This window comes from Lactuca serriola, chromosome 3 (genome assembly GCF_051521515.1).
Source record: "Lactuca serriola cultivar US96UC23 chromosome 3, Lser_US96UC23_V15, whole genome shotgun sequence".
NCBI classification, from domain to species: domain Eukaryota; kingdom Viridiplantae; phylum Streptophyta; class Magnoliopsida; order Asterales; family Asteraceae; genus Lactuca; species Lactuca serriola.
In genome coordinates this window covers 221,434,096-221,459,200 of record NC_136410.1, presented here as the reverse complement: position 1 = coordinate 221,459,200, position 25,105 = coordinate 221,434,096, and the positions used below count along the sequence as shown (strand labels likewise).

Here is a 25,105-nt window from a genome sequence, read left to right as displayed (position 1 = left end):
ATATATATTAAAAGCATAACTCTTGGTCAGAGTGTTTTATCCCACTATGTTTATAGTTATATATCTTTCATGGGTTGATATACTTTCTTCACTACAAATAATGCTCTGATACCAGTTTGTCACACCCCCAAACGGGAACGACGGAAACGTTCGGGGGCAGAGGACGTCATGTACAGTATCATAACAATTGCATAATGGTAAAACAAGCAACAACATCCAATGTATTTAAAATAATTAATACATGTGTGTTCTATGTATTGATTGTAAGACACCAAAAATGTATAGCAAAATAAAAGAAGAGTCTTGAACAAGCTCTATCTTCTCAAAAACCTGGGTGCGTGTACCTTACTACTGTTTCCTAATAATACAAGTTATTTTGACAAGAGAGTATCAACATTTAAGTTGATGAGTTCATAAGCATTTAGTATTCGAAGTTTGTATTTGTTCCCTGAAAATGCTAGTATGTTCCTCAGAAAATCCCAAATTTTCTACAACAAATGAAAATTAGTCTTAGGCCTTAAGACCAAAAATGTTTGTATGTTTTTGTACTCTGAAATCGTGTAAGTGTATGTTTTCCATAAATGTATGTTTTCTTTAATAGAAAATAGTGTACTGCACTTGTATGAACTCTATAGTGTATTAGTGTTGAAATATAATGATAGGTAGTCCTATTACTTAAAATAAAACCACTGAAGTAATGTTAGTTTTTGTAAACTAAAATGATTAGTTAATGCTTAATGTGAATGAGATTATAACCATACTGAACTGACTAGTGGCCTACTCGACGTTCTTCAGGCGTCCGAATGTTATGACATTTGTCACCCATAGACCTGCCGGTCCAACTGTAGCAAACAGTTGAGGTGCGGGATTGTCGGTCCCGTATAGATCTATACACAAATTCATGCTCACCCTCCAGGAGACTCTGGTTATAAAATAGGACTTTAGCATGTACCTTAATAGGTACCATGAAGTGATGGCTCACATTCAAGTATTAGCTCGATTACGTATAGTGTATATATGTTTTCTTGTTCTTGCAACTGAATAGAATATTTGTAATGAAAAGTAACTATACTTACGTATTTTTTCATGTAATGTATCCTTGGACTAGAAAATAGTGTGAATGGATTTCAAAACTATAGCTATTATAGTTTACAAGTGTTATGTTTGTACTAAAGATGATTAACAATGTTATTGAAATAAGTTTAATACTCATATATATATATATATATATATATATATATATATGGCATGTATAATTAAGGTTTAACTGACAGTTAGACAGGTGATCCTACCCTAAGCCCACAACCATACAAGGAACAAGAGTTAAGGCAAGAGCAATAGTCCTAAATCTGTTAAATCCTAATTGTACACACACACACACACACATATATATATATATACATATATATATATATATAGGTCTATATAAACAACAATTTAAGAGGTTGAAAACACAGTTTAAAATGGTTTGATAAGTTTATAAAAGTATTTAATATCTTAAAAATGATTTGTAATCGTATGTAAGTGTTAACACAACTATCTTGTGTTTTACTTGTATTCTCCCCTATAAAACATTTTAAAATGCTAAAACATAGGGGTATGAACTCACCTTATGTGAGTGTCTGAGTGAAGATACGGTGTAGTAGAGTTAATTCCACAAGTTAGAACCCGTAACAAAACAGAATCCTAATAGAATTTCACGCAATATATATGTATATAATTAGTGAATATAGTAATAAACATGTTTATGGAATAACCTAAGATGTAAGAATCACTTACAAATAGGAGTATTAGAATTTAACCGTAAGGGAGATTGGTGTTTTCGGCCACCTATGTGTTTTCGATCACTTGATGATTCAATTGGTTTTCTTGGTGAAACCAAGAAGGTCAAGGTGTTTTCAATTGTAGTTAAGGAGATTGGATGATAATTTCCAAAAAGGTATGAAGAACACTTGATGAATTTAGCAGGATCATATGAAGATGTAGGTGATTATCGCAAGATACTTGAGAGAAAAGTAAGGTTCTTGGCTTGTGTTCTTGAGAGAAAAAGAGGTGTTTTCGATTGGAAGGTAAGATAATGAGGGTGATTTCTCAGTTCTAGGTATTTACAATAAGATTTAGTGAAGTGACACATGCATTGGAAGGTGTGAAACCACATTGGAATGGGTGCCAAAGGATAGAACTTGGCCTGTTCTCGGTCAGGAACTCACATCGAGTAACCACGTTTTCGGCCGAGAATGGTTTGCTGCCTCGCATGATTTCGTCCAAGGAGTTTACGACCGAAAAGGGTTTGCGGTTCGAGACAAGTGGCCTTTGCGAGGGTTTTTGGTTCGAAGGCTTACATTTATGCGAGGGTTTTCGGTCCTCACATTTGGATAATTATAGTACAACCCGTTTAAAGTAAAAGGGTTTAGCTATATCATAACTTTGGATAAGCTTCTAATAGTTAAATAAATCAACATGTTTGACTTTTATTTGACAACTTTTGACTTTTTTTACTTTTACAGACCTGAAAATAACGTGTTGTCACATGTACCCACATTCGTATCAATGAAGGGAGGTCATTACGGACCATCCGATCGCAAAACCCAACATCTAAGATACGCATCCATCCAACACATTCTCGCCAGAGTGGCGAAACCTCCTCATGCTGGCCTGCTATAACTGCACTCACTCTTGGAACTTCCACCAACCCTACGACAGCTCGTGCGTGCTAATCACACATAAACGTTGGATTCCATAAACATTCGTATACTTGATTTTACCCTAAGCCCAGAACCAAACGAGGAACGGGAAATAAAGCTAAATCAAACATTCTCAAGCTATAAAATCTTAGTTATGTACAACTATGATGTACACACTAAACAAGTATAAAAATGATGTCAGTCCCATCTAGCATACAATAGATACTCCTAGGCTATTAGGCATCACAATTCAGGCAATTCTATCGTGCAATTCTTAAAGGTCCCTAGCCTATAACTAGCATGCAGTTCTATCATAGTCATTATAAACAAATAACAGTACGTGTATCTTGGGGTATACGTTCTTACTTCGGCTGATCATACACATTTCATCCTTCCTTAGTTACTTTTGAAAAAAAATTGAAAACTTTTTCAAGTCCTTAGTTTGAGTCTAGATTAACATGAATGCTCATCCAATCATCTCAAACAAGGACTCCGATACCAACTTGTAACATCCCAAAATCAAGGCAAAAATTTTCATTCTTAAACCAATCCAAAAACCACAAATATCACAAAATCATAGTTTCCAAAAGTCATAAAACAAGAATCAGAGTATTCCCAAAATCATAATCTCATAAAATAATGGATGATATGCACGATCAAGCCTTCGCATTGGTCTTGTCCTATGAAATATCTTAAACCATAACAATCAAACTGTAATCCCAAGCTTAGTGAGTTTCCCCAAAATACCTAACACAACATAACATATACAATCAAACATGTTGGGTCCACATATGATCATGATAATTCACTTCTATACCATCCAAAAGAATATATATATATATATATATATATATATATATATATGTATTTAAATGGCCAATTATGTATGTGTGACAACCATAGAGAGAAGTACCACAAATAACAAGAAAATAAATAAATAAATGACTACATGAGATAAATCCGTTTGGTCCACATCCTTATTTATAATTATTAAGAACTATTTAAAAAGACAAAAACATATAGGTGTATTAGTACTTTACACAATGTTTTATTTCGAAAACAGTACAAATTAACAACTTTTGCATAAAAGAATCTTACAAAATAAATCATATACAATATTGCTCAATGTTACTTTTGGTCTTAAGTTCTCTAGAAAAAAATTTCTTAAAGTAATCCACAAGAGATACCCTTATAAATTTTGGTGGTGTCTCGTGAGTGATTAGGCTTGGCGCCGGTCCAAAATCAACATCTATTTTAGGGGCAAAAATGTGGCAATTGATAGCCTCTCCTTCTTAGAGTTCACTATTACTCTATGCTCAATGCTTTTATATAGCCCATTTGTCACAATTTGATGACATCAAATAAACTTTACAATTTTAGCAACTAGTTTAAAACCACCATTACAGTGTTGGTCTATATATCTCGTTGTTAAATACATAACAAATCTATAGCTACTCTACAAGGCTCTTTGAATTATAAACCAACCAATCTGTTGCCATTTACCTATGTTTCATTTTCATGAATCATTGTGCTTATGGGACATCTTAAATATCCATCAGAACTTAAATCTCCACGTATCATGTTTGATAAAACAAAAAGGTTAAATGACGAAAAACCATAAGGTAAAATTAACATGATTGATTATCTTGAGATATAAATTAGTTTGAGATAGAAATGATGACCTCTATGATGTGCCCAAGATTGACTATGCATGAATGCATTAGGGAGTGGTTTGATCGGAATCCAAATGCCATCCTTTTTTATCTGCAAACCTTCTACTTCATTGATTTGAAGCACGAAGGTGATTTCAAGAGGATCTGAGTGAGGGCGGAGACCAATGACTTTTTCAGGTTCTAGACATGGTGGGTAATATTTCATCCTCATAGATTGTAACCCTTCATCAAACAATACTTTCATATCTTTAACCTTGATCTTCAAATCTTTTGCAATGAAGATGAGAGTTTTTAGTGTAACGCTCTTAATTTCTCTTTAGAATGCTTCTAGGGTATCTGTCACACCCCAAAACTGGAACGGAGGAAACGTTCGGGGGTGGAGGACGTCATGTACAGTATTATAACAATGCAAAGTAGTAAATAAGCAACAACATCATCCATTGCATTAATAGTATAATTTCATACAAGTGTGTTCTTTAATAGTAATAAGACACCAAAAATGAATAATGAAAATAAAAGACGAGTCTTGAACATGCTCCGTCTTCTCAAAACCTGGTCATCGATACCTGTCTACTGGTGACTTGAAAATGCAAGTTATTTTGAAAGCGTAGATCAGCATTTAAGTTGATGAGTTCATAAGTATTTAGTGTCAATGTTTGTATAAGTTTGATGAAAATGTTTATAAGTGTTCAATGTAAATGTTTGTATATGTTTGAAAACTCCTAGGAAATCCTATATTTTCTACTAGTATAAAAAGTATTCTTCTACCAAGACCCGACTATTTTGTATGTTTGTTTCTATGTAAAAGTGGATGCTTTTCCCAAGTATGACTATAGTTTTATATTACCCTTTATGTGAGAAGATCACAATTCGAATATAATGGGAAAATGTATATGTGTACTGCAGTATTATTTGTATTAACTACTGAAGTAATAACTACCTTAAAGTCGATGGTTTAGTTAAGGCAAAATGTGATATGATTTTTACCATACTAAGCCGACTATAACACAATGATGAAATTCGTCAGAAGAAATGACATTTGGCACCCGTAGACTTGCAAGTCCCATTGTAGCGAACAACAAGGTGTAGGATATTCAATCCAGTATAGATCTATACACTAACACACGCTCTCCCTCCAGCAGATTCTGGTTACAAAACGTGACATAATGAAATGGTCGATGTGTTATGAAGTAGTATCTCATATTATGTTATCTCTAAATCTTGTTATAGTATACTTGTTATAGTAATAGTATTCTATGTATAGTATTCTCTGTATAGTATCCTTTGTATATTATTCGCTGTATAGTATCCTTTCTATAGTATTCTCTGTCTAGCATTCTTTGTTATAGTATTCTCTATTATAGTATTCTCGGTTATAGTGTTCTCTTTATAGTATTCTCTGTTATCGTATTCTCTGTTATAGTATTTGTATATGATAGTATTCTTCTAAACTATACCTATTATAGTTTACTATTAATTTCTGTAGTTTTAAAGAAGGAAGGTATGCCTTTGCTACCCAAAGGTACTGAACTGATTAATAGTACTTTTATATCTACATATGTATACATAATATATAATTGATATTTAAACGACCTTCTGACAAATAACTGATATTCTCTCAGGCCACATCCAAACAAGGAAAAGGAAATTAAGCGAGTTATCAGTCCTAAGGCCTTTAAACATTACTTATATAACTATATATATATTGTCACACCCCAAAACCAGAACGGCGGAAACGTTCGGGGGTGGAGGACGTCATGTTTAGTATCACAAGATATGTATACAGTAAGCAAGTAATGAACAACCATTTCATTTCGAAAGAAAGTGTTTACAATGTGTGTGTTTACAAAACATAGAATTTATAAACGAATAACAAAAAAAGACTTGAAGCTATAATGCTCCATCTTCTGAATTCCCAGAGAGAGTACATGTCTACTAGTTTCCTGAGAATACAAGTTATTTGAAAGAGTTGATCAGCAATTAAGTTGGTGAGTTCATAAGATTTTAGTGATGTAAGTAAGTTGTAAAATGTTGTGGAAAAATGTAGATGTAAAATGGTGTTGAAAATGTAGTGTAATATGTAGTTGTAAGATGTTGTAAGTTGTAAGTTCTGTTTTGAAAAGGTTCACATGTTCCTTTAGAAAATCCTATATTTCGTACGTTGATGGAAGTTTAAGTAAAATGACACTACAACTCTTTATATGGGTACTAAGTGGGTACAAGTTATATAAGACTCAGAGTAAACAACCAATTGATTGTGCGCATCTGCCCTAAGCTCACAACCGAACGAGGAACATAAATTAAGGCGGATAGCACACATCCCATTGGTTGTTAGATCATCATCATATATATCCCTAGTGTATTCGCTTGGTACTCATGGAGTTAATTGTAATGGTTCCTTTATATCTAATGTAAAGTTATTTAAGAAAACCCATATTTCTTATTATAAAATGGTGACCACAGTGACTACTTTTATAATAGCTTAGTTTATATTGCTATATATAATCTAATATCGGATAGAAAGTTAATTAAGTGAATCTGCCCTAAGCCCACAACCAAACGAGGAACAGGAAGTAAGGCGGAAAGCACACATCCAACTACCTATTAGGTATTAGTTTTATATATAAACATGATGTATAAACTAAGGTATTGTAGAGTTATTCACCTAAGGTCCTTTAAACTATACTGGTTTAATAAAATGGATTAAACCCTTTACTGGGAAGTTTCTAGTCTTGTATGCCAAAAGTACTGATTTTGAAATGTATGTTTTGTGCTAGGAAAAACCGTGCTTTAACTTTGTGTCCTATAACCTGACCCATACCTGGTACCCTTAGAATGACTTAATGTATACTGAGCATACATTTATATAGAAACAGATAGAAAATGGATTGGGTGAATTCGTTCCAAGCCCACAACCAAACAAGGAACAAGAAATGAAGCGGAGAGCACACATCCTATTACCTGTCGGACCCTATTGGTATATATATATATATATATATATATATATATATCCTATGATGTATACATTAAGGAATCATAAGACTAGCATTATGGTCCTTTCTTTTAAACGTAGCCATCTACTAAGGCATCTTCTGTCAAACGTAGCCTTCTACCAAGGCATCTACTGTTATGTGCTAGACTCGACTGTTCTGTTTGTCGTTTGTAAAAATGTAAGTATTGCAGTATTGTATATAGTAACTAGTAATGTACTAAATGCCTTAAATTGATTATTAAGGTATAATGTGATGGCTAGATCCCATACTAAATTCTCTTCCTGTCAAAAGATTCTGGGACCCAAACGCGACCTCTACAATCAATTGCAAGCCATGAACATCCACATTAAAATTATGTGATCATGTATACCCAGTATAACTATTAACTTTTGTTTAGAACAATACGTTAGTGATTCATTGGTTTAATTAGATCCTGTAATAGTGCCATGCTATAGCATCTTAGTATGTTCGTTCTGTTATAGTATCTTAGTATCTTCTCTTGTTATAGTATCTTAGTATGTTCTTTCAGTTATCGAGTATTGTATCTAGTATGAATTGAACCCCTAAACTATACCCATTATAGTTTACTGGTATTCTACTTGAACTGTTATTGAAAAGACTCATTTTACTACCAAGGTATGCTTGTACTTTAAAAACGGAGTGTTGTTAAACTATAAAGCAACATAATTGTAAAGTAGTTTTTGAAATATTTTGACCACTTATAGAAGACATAAGCAACATTTTGAAAGATGTTTATAACAAATAATTACACAATTATCATTGTGTTCAACTTGTATCCCCCCCCCCTTAAAAGCATTTAAAACAGTTAAAAGATTCATTACGGTGTATGAACTCACCTGATGTGGGTGATTCAAACGGGTATGCGTGTAAGGTTGAGAAGTTCCATGAATGAAGTCCCGAGATACAATAGGTCCTAAATGACATATAAGAACACATGTTGACATGAATATAGGGTTTATAAACAATATAAACAACTATATGAAAGGAAACACTTTTTGGGACTAGGAAACACTTTGACCAAGTGTTGGAATCACATGTGATTCACTAAAAGAGAGTGTACGACCACTTTGAGGAGTGTGCGGCCAAGGAATGTGTGGCTGCACACTCATGGTAATGAGTGCACAAAAGTGTTTACCAAAGGTAGGGAGGTTTGTGGGACGATTATACAACAAGTGGTGAAACTAGAATGGCACTTTGGAGGCTTTTAAGCACTAAACAGAGGGGTGTACGGCCACACCTGTGTGGGCGGCCACACACACCATATGTTCTTGAGTTCTGGGCATTTTCGACGATTTAAACTAGTGTTCTAAACAAGATTCAAGTATTGGGACGGAGTACTTACGATCTGGAGGCTCAAGAAGGCTCAAAATCACCAACAACAAGTGTGTGTTCTTGGTGTTCTTGGTGAAATGGTTGAAGATTTGAGGATCTAGCCAAAAAATGATTTCAAATGGATGAAATAAAAGGATGTAACTAGTTTAAGAAGATTAACAACAAATCAAGGGAAGAACATATACATTCTTGAAGATTTAAGTTGAAAATCGGATGATGTTGAGAGAGAAATCGAGTTCTAGGCTTGGGAGTGTGAAAAGGGATTAAAGGAGGATGAGATCTACACTTATACACATGAGTGTGCTGCCAAGAGAGGGGTGTGCGGCCGTACACTCCTTATGTTGGAGTGTAAGGCTCGATTTTGGTGCTAGAAGTGTACGCGATCCATTCCTATGCTCAATGCTTGAATGTACGGAGCTTTGAACCTTCAAACAGACTCTAAAAAAGGCTAAAAGATAGCAAAAATGAGTATGAAACTCAGTTAAGTTGACTGTCTGATCTTTACAAGGCAAAATAACAAAAAAAAATCAGGCTGTCACATCATCCCCACCGTTAGATGGAATTTCGTCCCGAAATTAGCTTTCTTAGCTGTACTACTGGGGTTGCGTTCCTCTGATTTGCAGAATATCCACTTGTAGACCTAGCAACCTTGCCTTGGTGTTAATGATAGGATTCATACTAGGTCCATCTATCATTACCTCGTATATACAAGTCGTATATGATTAGGATTAGTAAGATGGTCGGATGTGTGACTCTGCTCCAGGTCCACAACCAAACAAGGAGCATGAGATAGAGCGGAAACACACATACTAGATCTGCGTAATCATAATCATGTACCACACTTGCGTATACACTGAATAGTGATAGGTGGGCTGTATTCATCCATAGCCTCTGTGCTCGAACTTGGTCTGCTAGACGAGTGGTATTTCGTGACGGTTTGTTGACATATGATGATAATGCTTCGGAGGACAAAGTACTCTCCGAACGAGTACTTCGGGGTTTAGAATACGAAATATAAAACTGAGGTTTAGGTCGGACTATCAATACGAATGGCGAAGGTTTCGAGAACTTGACGATCGAGGCGACAGAAACATATGAACTTAGTATGGTGATGACCACGCCAATTCATGACGAATGATAGTAACGGACTCTTTACTAAAAACATTTTTGGCCAATTTGAAAGAAACATCTGTTATATGATGATGTATCTCTAGTGTCTTCGACAATGTACTCCTAGTGTTCGACAATGTACCCTTTGTAAATGTTCTAGTGCTTTATGTCTTCCTTTTGATGTTAACACTCCTACGTATCGTACCGCTATGTGCACATACATACAAATGAACGTGCTTTGATAACTGGTAGTGATACTGAATATCATGATCCTCCTCGGTACCACTACGATCGCCTGTCATATTCAAGTTATGAATATTTAAGATGAATGAGACAGTCGACTGAGTAACTCAGCCTCAAATCCACAACCAAACAAGGAACATGAATTAAGGCGGAACCACTCACTCTAAGTTTGCAACATCTTAGTTATGCACAACCCTGATGTATATGCTAAGCCATCATAGCTTCTCTAAACGGATCTTTTAGTTCTCTTGCATACCGTGATCTATTTCAATATGTGAGTTATTATAATTACTTTTAAGTGTTTTCCCCAAGTTTTATTCTTATAGAAATATAAATTTATTTTTAAAGTAATTACTACATCGAATGCACCATTCATTACAAGTTATGAATATTTAAGATGCATAAGACAGTCGACTGAGTAACTCAGCCTCAAATCCACAACCAAACAAGGAACATGAATTAAGGCGAAACCACTAACTCTAAGTCTGCAACATCTTAGTTATGCACAACCCTGATGTATATGCTAAGCCGTCATAGCTTCTCTAAACGGATCTTTTAGTTCTCTTGCATACCATGATCTATTTCAATATGTGAGTTATTATAATTACTTTTAAGTGTTTTCCCCAAGTTTTATTCTTATAGAAATATAAATTTATTTTTAAAGTAATTACTAGATCGAATGCACCCTTCATTACAAGTTATGAATATTTAAGATGAATAAGACAGTTGACTGAGTAAATCAGCCTCAAATCCACAACGAAACAAGGAACATGAATTAAGGCGGAAACACTCCCTCTAAGTCTGGAACATCTTAGTTATGCACAACCCTGATGTATATGCTAACCCATCATAGCTTCTCTAAACGGATCTTTTAGTTCTCTTGCATACCGTGATCTATTTCAATATGTGAGTTATTATAATTACTTTTAAGTGTTTTCCCCAAGTTTTATTCTTATAGAAATATAAATTTACTTTTAAAGTAATTACTAGATCGAATGCACCCTTCATTACAAGTTATGAATATTTAAGATGAATAAGACAGTCGACTGAGTAAATCAGCCTCAAATCCACAACGAAACAAGGAACATGAATTAATGCGGAACCACTCACTCTAAGTCTGCAACATCTTAGTTATGCACAACCCTGATGTATATGCTAAGCCATCATAGCTTCTCTAAACAGATCTTTTAGTTCTCTTGCATACTGTGATATATTTCAATATGTGAGTTATTATAATTACTTTTAAGTGTTTTCCCCAAGTTTTATTCTTATATAAATATAAATCTATTTCAATATGTGAGTTATTATAATTACTTTTATTCTCTAATGCACTCTTCATTACAGTTTACGGTCTAAAGAGATGTTCTTAGACCGTAAACACCTTGTTCTTGGCTAAAAACGATGTTTTCAAGGTGGTTAACTAGTGATTCAAGCATATATCAAGCTAATGGTAGTGTACTTACTTATTAGAAGCTTGTAAGGGTGATTAGGATCCAAGAACACTAGTGTGTGTTCTTGGTGAAGTGAAGAACACTTGAAGATCTATCAAAATGAAGAGATTTCATGGATGAAATCATGTATAACCACTAGATAAAGAGATGTAACAACAAATCAAAGGAAAGAATTCTTACATTTTTGGAAGATCAAGATGAAGATCTTATAATACTTGAGAGAGAATTCGTGATTCTAGGCTTGTAAAGGAAAGAAATGATCAAAATGATCATGAATTATGTATATATAGGGAGTTTACAGTTACCATGACCGTAAGCTCCAAAGTCTTGACCGTAAACTCCTTTTGAGGAGGTTTACGGTTTGCTAGATAGTTTAGAACTTACACTGACACTTCCAAACTCTGATTCCTTTGATGCACTAGCCTCAGAATACTCAAATAGACTCTAAACAGTGCTAAAAGTTACCAAAAACAAGTCTAACTTTGATTGAAGTGAATGGTTGTAAAAGATAGAAATTTCAGATTGTCACAGTATCTCTGTCATAAATATACGTCATTAGATATTAAAGGTTAACAACCTCTAATAAAATGGGACAACTACATACGATGCTTATAATATATTATTATGTATCTCTAAATATTATTAAAAGAGAACGTTTAATTCTCCATTTAGGAAATCAGGGCCATTCATTGCATTTCAATCCTATATTCTAGATCCTTGGATTATTTGCTGATAACACCCAAAAATGTAACACCCAAAGTCAGGAAGGCCAAGAAAGGAAAGGAAACCCTAAATTTAAGGGACGACTCGACGATTCCAAGGAGGAACTCGACGAGTCCGAGCGGGATCCGGGTCAAGGAGTAAGTGACCGACTCGACGAGTCGGTGTCCCGAGGGGGACAAGGTCAGACTCGCCTGCTGTCTTCTGAAGGACAGAGCAAGGGATTGGTGGGAAGAGATTGGTCAAGCATTGGGGGATGATGCCGCGTTGGACGCGATGACATGGAGCGATTTCTCGGCCAGGTTCAGGGTTGAGTTTTCACCGGTTATTGAGGTGCAACAGTTGACACGGGAGTTTCAGGATTTGACGCAGACCACTGAGACTGTGGCGGAGATCACCGCCAAGTTCAGGGAGAGGGCTCTTCTTGTACCGCAGTCTGTCGCGAATGAGGAGATGAAGAAGGCCCAATGCCCCAGTTTGTTTTCAGCAGGACGGGTGATGGCACCTGCCCCTGCAACTTTGAGGATCACAGACGGCCGTCAGGGAGTGTAGAGGCGCCTGCGGTAGGAGGCAGGGCTTTTCAGATGACTACCTTGGAGGCGTGAGCAGCATCGGACGTTGCAGGTATGCGATTTCCGATTTTAGTTCTTTTATTTGTGCATGATTATATTGTTATGGTTCTGCATCATTATCGGTATGAGTATTTTATTTTGTGCGGCTTGGTTGTGATCGAGTTATATGCCATCTGCATACCTTGGATATTTGGAGGGTAGTTAAGGGATAGGCTCTATTGGAAAAGGTTACCTAGGATGCAGTACCTGTAGCATGCCTGGGAGGGACTTGGTATGTCTTGCTAGATCGGAGTTGTATAGTTTTAGAGATAGATTGGTTAGATTCCTAGCTATGGTAAGCTTGGGTTCCTCAGCAGATTGATTATGGAATGGTAGCAAGGATTGGGATTTCTTTTCGAGCATTGAGCAGCAAGGGTTAAGCAGGATCGAAGTGGGGGAGAATCCTCCAAGCGTGCAAAGGTAAGAGCATGCAGATTCAGAATGAGTGCTCGATCTTTGAGAAGGAAAGGAAGTAGTACAACGTTTGATGGATTGAGGATTTTAGGGTTGGGAGTTTGAGAAACTCCCCATCAGCTAGTGCGTGTGATGGTGATGGTTAGTGCGTGGTTGGGAATTCAGGTTGGTGGATCGCCTGTAGGACTCGAGTGAGTCGGAATGAGGACCTTGAGAACTGATAGCACGGGGTGCTTTCGTATTAGCGGTTAGTGGTAGAAAGTGTTGTAAGACTACGGGGCAGCCGTAGCATGCACTAGCGGCAAGTGTTAGAAAGTGTTGTAAGACTATGGGGCAGTTGTAGCATTCACTAGCAGTCAGTGATGGAAGGTGATGTAAGAATGCGGGTAAGCCGTAGCATTCCTTAGTAGCTTCGTTAGCGGAGTTGGGGCAAGGTCCTTATCTCCTAGTGAGCAGATAGGGATCAGGAATGGGTAGTGGACGAGAATGGTAGGGAGTTTTCATGTATAGCCCTAGAGAGGTGAGACCTTGGGGGAGGCCCTCCAGGATATAGTAGGGTGAGACCCATGGGCGAGGCCCGTATGGGATTAGCAGTGTAGGTGAGACCTGAGAGCAGGGTTGCTCAGTAGTATGGTTGGGTGAGACACGTGTGCGGGGCCCGATCGAGGGTGGTTAGACAAGTGGGACTAGAAGGATAGAGGCGGGTAGGACCCGTGGGTGAGGCCCGTGAGTTTTAGTAGTACAGGTGGGACCTGGTAGGGACCTTAGTGTCAAGATAGGGGATCGAGGAGCCCAGGATTGTAGTGCCTATATGGAAGAATAGATTGAGCAGTTATAGGTGATCGAATTTTCTTCAAAAGTCGCTGGGAGCGACTAGGAGTTGTGTTGGGACTAGCTACCGGCGGGAGCCGGTAGTAGTGCGGGTATGCAGTGTATGGTGGAATTCAGTTAGTTGATCGTCGGGTGCTCGACACCAAACTATAGTAGAAAGAATTACCCAGTGGATACTGGCGATAATGACCCATATTGGAGGTAGCGGGCGTGATGGATTTGGCAAAGATAGGATCTTCACAGTGACAGAGGGAATAGTTGGTTATAGAGCATTGCCTTGGGAAGGCAAGGAAATCGCGCAGCGAAAGAAGGGGTGAACCCCTATGGGTTCAGTGCAATACTCAGAGAGTACCAGAAGGATTGTCGGTTGAGTAAGTTGTGTTTTCAGAATGTTCAGGGTCAGGGTTGACCCGGGATTATTATCCGCAAGGATTAATGTTAGTCGAAATGACCGGGCGAAAGACCAGCGAAGGTGGGCAGCTGGTGTTGGATCAATCAGTAGAGTATTGAAAGCAGATCGCAGGCAGTTGGCCATAGCAAACTTCGAGGACAAAGTTTAGTTTAAGTGGGGGAGATTTGTAACACCTAAAGTCAAGAAGGCCAAGAAAGGAAAGGAAACCCTAAGTTTAAGGGACGACTCGACGAGTCCAAGGAGGAACTCGGCGAGTCCGAGCGGGGTCCGGGTCAAGGAGGAAGTGACCGACTCGACGAGTCGGGTCTGAACGAGGAAAAACCTAAATTCGGGACTTGAAACCTATTTAAGCGCCTCATTCTCTTCCCTAGGGTTCCTTTACTGCCTCTCTAACCCAGAACACCAAACCCTAGCCGCCATATCCAATTTTGAGATAATTATTGCCATGAAGAGTGCATTAAAGCCTGGAGAAGGAAGAAGAATCTTGGAGGTGCAAGAAGGGACTATAGATCCGGGATTGGGAAGACATTTCTGAACATTTGGAGGTAATAAACTAGTTCTTGGACTCTTTTGCACCTAGATCTATGTATGAGTTTTGGGCATTCTTAGCATGAAGTAACCATTTCGAGCTAGAAGCTCAGATCTGAGGTTGCTACCTCAGATCCATGCTTGTTTTGGTCTAGAATCCCATAAAGTATTAGCTCTTGGCATGTTGGCGAAGCATGGTTGTCATAAACCCTAGTTCATGGTGTATTTATCCTAGATCTCCTTCTCTACACATAAAGTTTGCAACTTTACGTGAGGAATAGGCTTGGGAAGGGTAGATCTACAGTTTGGAGTCCATGAATGACTCAAAAGCCCTTTGCATGTATGAAGATCTGAATGGACTCGGCGAGTCCTTTGAGTGGACTCGGCGAGTAGCATGAAGATTAGGAGGACCTCGACGAGTGGGATGAACAGCTCGTCGAGTCGGATGAAGTTGGGTAGGAACTCGGAAAGTTGGAAGAACAACTCGGTGAGTCGGTTGAAGGTTGTCTTGGACTCGGCGAGTCTGGTCGCGAAACCCCAAACCCTTCGAGCTGAGACTCGAATCAGTGAGTCGAGTGGAGACTCGGTGATTCGGACAGGACAGGACTCGGAAATCGGTGGACTCGGCGAGTCATGGACTGACTCGGCGAGTCGAGTCAAGAATGGAAGGACTCTGAACATATGAACTCGGCGAGTCAGTAAGTAGACTCGGCGAGTAGGGTGGACCTGGGAGGTTGACCTTGACCAGGACTTTGACGTTGACCAGAGTTGACTTAGTTGACTTTTGGGGGTCAGTTAGTCTAAGTGTTGCATTGATATTGGTAGCTTGGGGAGCTAGTGAAGCAGGAGTTCAGAGAGTTGCCGGTCAGCAGCTAGTGGGTTCATCAGCGAGTTCAGCCAGTGCAGGTGACTTTCCCTTTGTGTGAATGGGTCTAGGGCCACAATGCCGGCCCATGTAGTTATGAGTAGAAGACCTGGGGGTTAGCCCTAGGTACAATATGCTAGTATGATATTCAGGACGAGGTCCAATGATAACGGGCGGGTGCCCAAGGAATGGTTTATGTGATAGTTATACTTGTTGTCTGTGTGATACTTGTATGTGCCTAGTAGGGGGTGAGTGTGGGAGAGGTCCCGTATCTCACTAATAGCATAGTGTGGATGGTGTTCCACATCTCATTAGCAACAGATCAGGGGCGAGGCCCAAGCTAGGGAAGGAGTGAGTGTGGGTTGGGTATGTATCTCACTATTAGCAGAGTGTGGATGGTGTTCCACATATCATTAGCAACAGGTCAGGGGCGAGGCCCAAGTTAAGGAAAGAGTGGGTGTGGGCTGGGCCCGTATCTCACTATTAGTAGGAGCATGGACAGGGTTCCATGACTCATCAGTAGCAGGACAAGGGCGAGGCCCAGAGACAGGCGAGGCCTTAGGATAGGATCCGTTAGTAAGTGTTTAGCGTATGTGTTGTGATATGTTTGTGTGCTACTATATGCTAGCGGGCGAGGCCTTGTGACAGGCGAGGCCGATGTGAAACATATATGTATCCGAGCGGGGCTCGAAGCCAGGCGGGGCCTGGAGGGGCGGGGCCGTTGTATCGGGCGAGGCCCGAGGCAGGGGGCGAGGCCCAAAATGGCGGGCGTAGCCCAGTATGTGCAGTATGTGGTTATGTATGGTATGTGGTAGGGTGGGGAACTCACTAAGCTTCGTGCTTACGGTTTTCAGTTTTGGTTTCAGGTACTTCCGGTAGCGGAGGGAAGAGCTCGGGGTGATCACATGGCACACACCATAGATTGGATAGCCTGGGAATGTTTTACTCTGATAATGAACATGTGTTTTGGAAATTAATACTCTGATTATGTTTTGGATTGATGATTTTGCTTTAAGTACTGTTTTATTAAAAGAAATTTTTAGTCTTGAATTTTGGGATGTTACAAAAAACCCGTTGCCTAATGCTGCCTTCTGTTCGTCATTTACTCTCTATGTCTCTTCTACTTCAATCGGCCATTCGCTTCTACTTCAATCGGCCAAGATGACACATCTTCTAATCTCCACCGCCTTCGTACACCTCTTCTAATCTTACTGGTGCTTCCCTCTCCACTGCCTACATCAAGATGACAGAATACCCCACACTATTCAAGCAGCAGGTAGATTTTTGGGATTTCATTTCCATCTTTTGTTTTCAATCGTAGACTTAAAATTGACCAGCGATTGTCAAGAGACTTCTGGTAGGAGTGGAGATCAATGGTGGATCGACTGCGTTCCCCTATAACGATTGTCATGAGTCTTCCATCAACTCTTTTAAAATCTACACACCTTTTACAAAACAACAATACAACATTGAAAATCTTTTGTTTTTATAGATAGCAACTGCTAATGTGTCAACCGTGGTTAACTAGTGTTATACCCATCCGATGGACAAGTAACAAATGTAAAAACAATAGATTGATTATACTTTCGTCTATAACATTCTTCTTTCATTTATTCTCATATTAACAATGTATAATGACAAATCTACCCAATTATATTGCATAAGAATGAATAAAAGGATATAATAGGTTAAAATACAATCAAATAAAAAAAATAGCTATTGATTAAAACACAATCAAATGAAATCAAGTTCAAATGAACGGGTTAACCAATAAACGAATAATCATTAATTGTTTGTATAATGTCATTGTGTATACAATTGATGATACATTACATGATGCAATAGTAGTGACTTGAATAACTACGTTTTTATTATCGGCTAAAAAGATAAGTATGTTGCTATTATCGGCTAAAAAGATATGTATGTTGCTATTATCGGCTAAAAAGATAAGTATGTTGCTATTATTGGTGAAATTGATAAGGACATTGCTATTATTGGTTCAAAATATAAATGTTGATATTAATGGTTAATAAAATAAATATGTTGCTGTTACCAATTAAAAAGATAAGTGTTGCTATTATTGCGTGCAAAAAAAAAAGTTGCTATTTTCAATGTAAAAAAATTAGTATCTGATCTCTATTGGTAAAATGAGTAAACACTACTACAAAAAAGAGCATTACCGACCGCCAAAACCGTCGGTAATCCGCCACTAATAGGCTTTACCGACGGAATTGCAACAGACCAAAATTTGTCGGTATATTCTTGTCGCTAGATGTTTGTAACGGATTTCCGACGGCCACAACAAATTTTTTGCGACAGATTTTGCCGTCGGTAATTAGTAACCGATCACCAACGGAAATATTTTTGCAACGGATTACCAACGGAATGTTTTTGTAACAGATTACCGACAGAATGACTAAATAACAAATTACCGACCGATATACAACATTTTTAGTGACGGATTTCCGTCACTAAGCCGTCGCTATAGTGATTTTATTTAAAAAAAATAATAATAAAATAATTTTACACGATATAACATGTTTGCAAACTTTTGCAAAATATGAATTCCTAATATACATGCCACACTAATCAAACACATATATGTATTTTGCAAGTCTCCATAAACAAATTCAGTGAATTAAATGATGGATAATCCACAATATACAAATGATCATATGTTTAATTAACATAAAAATTCTCAAAGAAAAAAAGTAAAAATATATATATATATATATATATATATATATATATATATTGTAGCTAACTTGTACACGTCCCACGATGACAACAGCCCAAATAGCTAGCCTGTACAAAAAAGAATCATCAAAAATACCATCATTATAATGAAACAATTTTTATGGATAATTACACAAAGAAAAAGAAGCAACAAAGTAAAATATTAGAAATAAGGATAATAATGAATCAATCATATTGGAAAATAACATACCTCCAAAAAGAATATTTAAGATGAATCACATGCCAAGATGGACCATTTTCCATTATATTCAACAGGGGCAAAAGTGCTCCCATTTGCAAATACAGCAAGACCCTGCCATCAGCAAAATATAAAGAAAAAAATAAAAATAAATAAAACAAGAGTTATATGACTATTAAAGGTATAAACTTTGGGTCAAATTTGGTAGTATAAAAGTCAAACCTCACTCCAGTTATTTGCTAAAGAAGTATTTAAACCTCACTCCAGTACATTCAGATTGTGATATTGGGTTGGAAAGAGGAAGAAGAATAGGTTCCAACAAAACCAGTAATTTAGACAGCTTAATCGGATGATAGTTTCAATAACTTTTTTAGCAAATGCATGATTACATAATAACATAATACAAAAAGACAACTAATTTTCACCTTGTCAATTGCAAGATTCGTTATGTTTTGTTGGTTTATATTCAGAATTGAAACCTCTTCTACAAAGGTAAAAATTATTGAATTATAAAACACGATAAAAGCTTATTAAAACACAAATAAGATTATAATAAAGCATATATAACTCTTTGAAAAAGATGGGACTTGTCTAGATTTTGAAATTCAAATTCTTATAGATAATGTTGTATTTGAATATTGCACATCCAATTTGTAAACAACACCATACTGGAATATGAAAAACTGTAGGCTCAAAATCGTCTCCATAACCCTTCCTTCAAATGTTCGAATATGAGACTGCAAAAAAATCACATTTTATCATAATTAAGAATTGTATATAAATACATGGTAATGGAAAAACAAGGATTTTTTTTTAATTGTAGTACCAATTCTTCATCTTACCAAGCTTCCCAACTTTCTTCTCCTGTAACACCGATTCCACCTCTATAGAAGAGCTAATTTGTCCGGTCTCTGAAGTCCTCTACTGTCGTAAAAATGGAAAACAAAAAAAAAAGTATAAAATATAAAGATGATGTCATCAATTATAAAAAGAAAAAAGAAACTCACTTTTGCCACTTGAAGCCGGATGGATTGAACAAATAAGGAGGAAAAAGCCATGAAATGGCCATAAACCAACTGCAAACACTTAGAAGAAAGTAGCCTATTAAACCACCTGCATTGTATCCATATGCAATGTACAACACTAACAATAAAACCATTTCCATTCTGTTTCAATACATAAATAAATAAAATATTAAAACATTGAGAGAGAGTCAATATTCTAGAGAGAGAAAAAAGAGTATCCTTTGACAAAATGACTTGGCGAATATGTACACAGCGATCATGTTAACTGCACATTAAACCAAAAAAATTATTAGCCATTTTAAAAAAATAATAATATCAATTAATAAAAAAAAGTGTGTAGTCTACCATGGTGCAGATGTAGAATCCAATGGTTATATAGTAGAACGAAAGCATCCGGAAGAAGTCAAAGAGTTCCCAAAACCTGAACCTTTTCCTTCATAATCCATCTTCATTCCCTGCTCCTATCTAGTTTTTGATGAAGAAGGTGATGGTGATGGTCATGTTGATGGTGATTGGATCAGTTGTTGCATGATGATCTTAATAATTCAAGAAATTCAGAATCCATTGATGGGTGTGGTTTATTTGTTCCACCAAAGTTACAGTCTTTTTCAAAGAGCTTGTAGTGAATCATTCTACTATGAGCACCTGTAATGAAACTATATAGATTAAGAAGAACAGAAGCAACTAGAGTAGAGAACTGAAAAATAGATGATTAATTTGTGTACCTAAAAGAGTGACTGTTTCTTTATCAGTGAAACCCTCTGTTGCAAATCTTGCAATGTTTGTAGAAAGATCATACAAGTGACTAGGAAGGTCATACGAAAGTTGAGAGAAAGATCGACTGCTACTTTTCTACCTGTGTGAGTCGCACAGGATAAAATGGTCCACCAGCCTGTAAAAGAAATTAGATGTTAACAACCTAGAGTTTTATGTGTTTTTGAATGATTTGAAGAGGAAAAAGGTGAAAAGGGAAATGATTGGGAGATGAATGTGGTTAGTTACTAGAATCACACTCTCACAAGCAGCCACCACAAGAAGATCAACACAAGAAACTACACCAGGGCATGCATTTTCTAATTCGACTTTGATGATGTCAGGATGTTCAAATCATTTCAAACAATATATGGAAAATCCAATTTAGACAGAACTAAAAACAATAAAACTGCTACAGCATCATAGCCATAACTCTGAATCCCTATGTTAAGAAGGTGGAATTCTTGTTCTTCGGTAGTGGGTGAGGACACGAGTTTGTTGATTATACCAACCACAACATGTCTTAATCTCCCAGTTGTAACATCCGGATTTTCAAGTATTATATTTATTCACTTTATTTTGAGTTTTGTGGAAGAACTCGACGAGTTGGTGCGAAGACTCGCCGAGTTGAGACGCGATTTCTCACCCGAATTAATGACCGGACTCGACGAGTCACATTGGTGGACTCGGCGAGTCTGCGCTGTTTAATGAAACCCTAATTTCTCAGGTTTGGGGCCTATTTAAAGGGCCTTATGGCCGTCATTTGTGCTCACCAGTCCCTAGAGTGAAACCCTAGTGAGCTTGAGCGTTTGGAGTGAGATAAGGAGCCATTGTTGACCTTGGAGGTGTTATCTAGCAAGAGAAAGGAAGCAATAGCCAAGGGGAAACAAGAGGATCAACTTCCAGAAGATCTGAGGTCCAGAACATCACGTTTGAGGTACTATTTTTGAACCATTCTCTGTTATGGTGATGTTCATGTTGATTTAGGGCTTATTGAGCCCTTTTGTGGCTAGATCTAGTGCTTCCTTGGTCCCTTAAGCGAGCTAGGTTCTGGATCTAGACCCTTAGAGGTCCAAAGTGTCCCTTTGTCCAAGCTTTTTACGAATCCATGTAGGTTTTGGATTGGGGTCTTTGTGCTTGAGGTCAAAACACCATTTATGAGTCATTAGGTGTGTTATGAGTGCCAAGACATGAACTTTACATGATGAATAAGCTTGGAAGGACTGGATCTATGAGTTAGTGAAGCAGATCTGACCTCAGAAGGTCATTTGGGGTTGTGCATGGAATGAACTCGCCGAGTCCATTTCCAGACTTGACGAGTTGGTGCGGGTTGTTCTGTGATTTCGAACTAGGGTTTGAGTAACCGAGTCGGGTGAGTGACTCGGTGAATCGGAAGGGACTCAGAGGAATCGGGTCCCCGTAGAGACTCGGCGAGTCCATGCCAGACTCGGCGAGTTGAGTTGACCGTTGACCATTGACCAGAGTTGACCCGTGTTGACTTGATAAGGTTAGTCAAACCTAGTTGGGAAAGTGTTAATTAGAGATGTATTGTGTTATAGGAGGACTATAGCTCGGGAGATCGAGCACTAGTGATTTCAGGGATTTGCGAGTTATCGAGATACGCAAGGTGAGTCTTCTCACTATACTTTACCTTGAGTAGGTAATCAGAGTTATGTGACAGAGTATTTGTATGCTATATGTATGTTATGTGTTGTACTGCATTATTTCTATGTGAATTATGTTGTGCATGTTTATAGAGTTGGAACCGGAAGGTTCACAGAGTTAGAACCAGAGGGTTCACAGAGTAGGGTCCACGAACCCACAGAGTTATAGCCTCGAGTGGCTAATATGTGCTATGCGTGGTATTTTGGGGAACTCACTAAGCTTTGTGCTTACAGTGTTTGGTGTTATTTGTTTCAGGTACTAGTGATGACCACGGGAAGGCGTCGGCCTGATCAGTACACACACGGGATTTTTATGTTATGAGATCTTGAGATTTTTATATGTTATGGATTTGAGTTTCAAACACTGATGTTTTTATGAATACTAAATGAATTATGCTTTTATAAAATGCGAAAAAATTGTTTTGCAATTTACGGTGTTACACCAGTCATGAAAAGCATAAGGTTTGATTTCTGTAGGTAAACAAAACTTCCAAATCAAAATGAAAATTCAATCGAGAAATCAAAAAACTAAATCAGAGTGGAAGTTACTTGCTGATGGATACTTTGTTCAAATATTCACAATTCTAATTTTAATTACCATTAACCAATAGGAAGTATCAAATTAAACATCAAACTCAATCGATGTAATAGAAAAAATAAGTTAGGGTTTTATTTTTACCAAAACTTGGAGAAAAAAACTGAAATGGGACCCAATGGTAAGGTCCACCAGCTGCAGCAGCGACTTCGACGGTGGTGGTGGCGGCAAGAGAGAGAGGCCATGTTGATCTTCGTTCACACTGAGAGAAACGGGAGCAAGCTGCCGGCGGTGATGGCGGATGCAGTGGCCGGATGGTTGAAGATCGGAGATGAGTGGGAGGAGTTTTTTCTTCACATGAAGAAACATAAGGCCATATGGTATACTAACCACGAGGCACTTCGTGGTTGAGGTGGCCACGAACCACGGTCGTGCACACCGCCCCGGTGGTTCGTCGTAGCTCGTGCTCGTGGTCATTTGTGTTCCACACAACGGATGTAAACGCCCAATCAAATCGAATCTCCATTTTGACCGTTGCTGCTAGCCGTTGAACGGCTAATTTGGTTAAAAAAAAATTACCCACTTTATTTATCTATAAATACAACACCTTAACTTCTTAATTTTTACACCATTCTTTTCTTTCTTTATACACAAACTACACACAACATCTTCACAACCAAAAACCATGTATCCCAAGCAAAACACCCCTCCAAACTACAGAAATCGCAAACCCGATAACGCTTTTGCGTTAGATACAACACCTCGCCAATTCCCGACTATGGAGTCACCTCAAGGCGGTTTTATCAATCTACTTCAAAGTGGTTCCCCTATCCAACAATCACCATTTTTCCAACAACAATATCAACCTTTTCCGGCTTTCCAACAACAACAAGTGCAACAACAATACCAACAATTCCAACAACTACAACAACTCTAACAACAATCGTCACAACAACAACAACCACCAAGCTGACAACCACCACTTTCGCCAGATTTTGTTCCAGAAACGCAACCTTCACCACCACCTCAACCAAAAAAGAAAAAAGGAAAAAAAACTGGCCCGACCCATTACCACCCAAGAAAGGGTCCCATGGACAAAAGAAGAAGAAGAAAAGTTAGCGGAGGCATGGGTGGCGGCTTCTGAAGATCCAATTGTAGGAGATAGCCAGCCTTACGGAAGTTTTTGGGAAAAAGTCCGAGCCATTTTTTATGAGTTAATGGGAAGTGAAACTCGAAATGACGAGATATTCGACTAAAATGCACCGAGTTTGGAGAAATCTACAACAACCTCCTAAAGATACGCAAAAGCGGCTCGAACGATTTTGATGTTTTCACGGCGGCCATGGACCAATTTGAGAAAACAACACCAACACGCAAAACTTTTCCGTATATGAAATCGTGGCTAAAATTGAAAGACTCCCCAAAATGGAAAGAGAAAACAGAAGGAACTTCCCAATCTTCCGGTTCGAAGCGTTCGAGAAACCCTGATGGAACTTCTCAACAATCGGACGGCCAAACACACATCGACATCAACGACAATCCGATAGATCTTGAAAACGATCAACCTATTCGTCAGCCTGTTGGATTAAATAAAGCAAAAAAGTGGCGTCAACATCTTCGAATTCTAGTGTTATGGATATGTTTGGCGATAAATTTGATCGATATGTGCAACTTCAAGAAACGAAAGTCGAGGTGTTGACTCGGATGGAACAAAAAATGATCGAAGCACAAACATCATTTCAAGAGGCACAAGAGACACTCCAAACAAAAACCGATATGGAAATCTTGAAAATAAAAGTGGACGACCTTGAAGGCGAAGACTTGGAACTTTTCCAAGCAATGAAAGAGTCGGTTCGAGCCCGACGTAGGCGTAGGGGGTAGTTTATTTTATTTATGGTTGGAATTTTTAGTTTTTTTTTAATTTTTTTTTAATTTAACTAATGTAATTTTTATTTTGATTGTTATTTTTATCTTTTTTTTTAATTTCAATTAACGTAGTTTTTATTTAATGTAATTTGGTATTTTAATTTAATGGAAAAACTAGAATTAAAAAAATGATTTTAATGTATTTTTTGAATTAAATTTAAATAAAAAAATGAGGTGGAGTGGTGTGTTTAGTGATAAGTATCCCATGTTAGTGGTAGTGGAATGTGGTGGTGATGTGGCACCCACCACATATGTGGTATGTGGTGGGTATAACGGATGGTCTAAGAGGGGAAACGAGAGTAGGGAAAACACTCTGTTTTTAGTTTCATTTGCATATTCACGGAATTGACCTAAATATTTAAAAAATAAAAAAGGAAAA

The 25,105-nt window shown here is 37.7% G+C and overlaps 1 pseudogene; it reads right to left on the bottom strand.

Annotated features, from left to right (window-relative positions):
* Nucleotides 1-3,790: 3,790 nt before the first annotated feature.
* LOC145094805 (protein SRG1-like) overlaps nt 3,791-25,105 on the bottom strand; it is a 42,165-nt pseudogene continuing 20,850 nt past the window's right edge.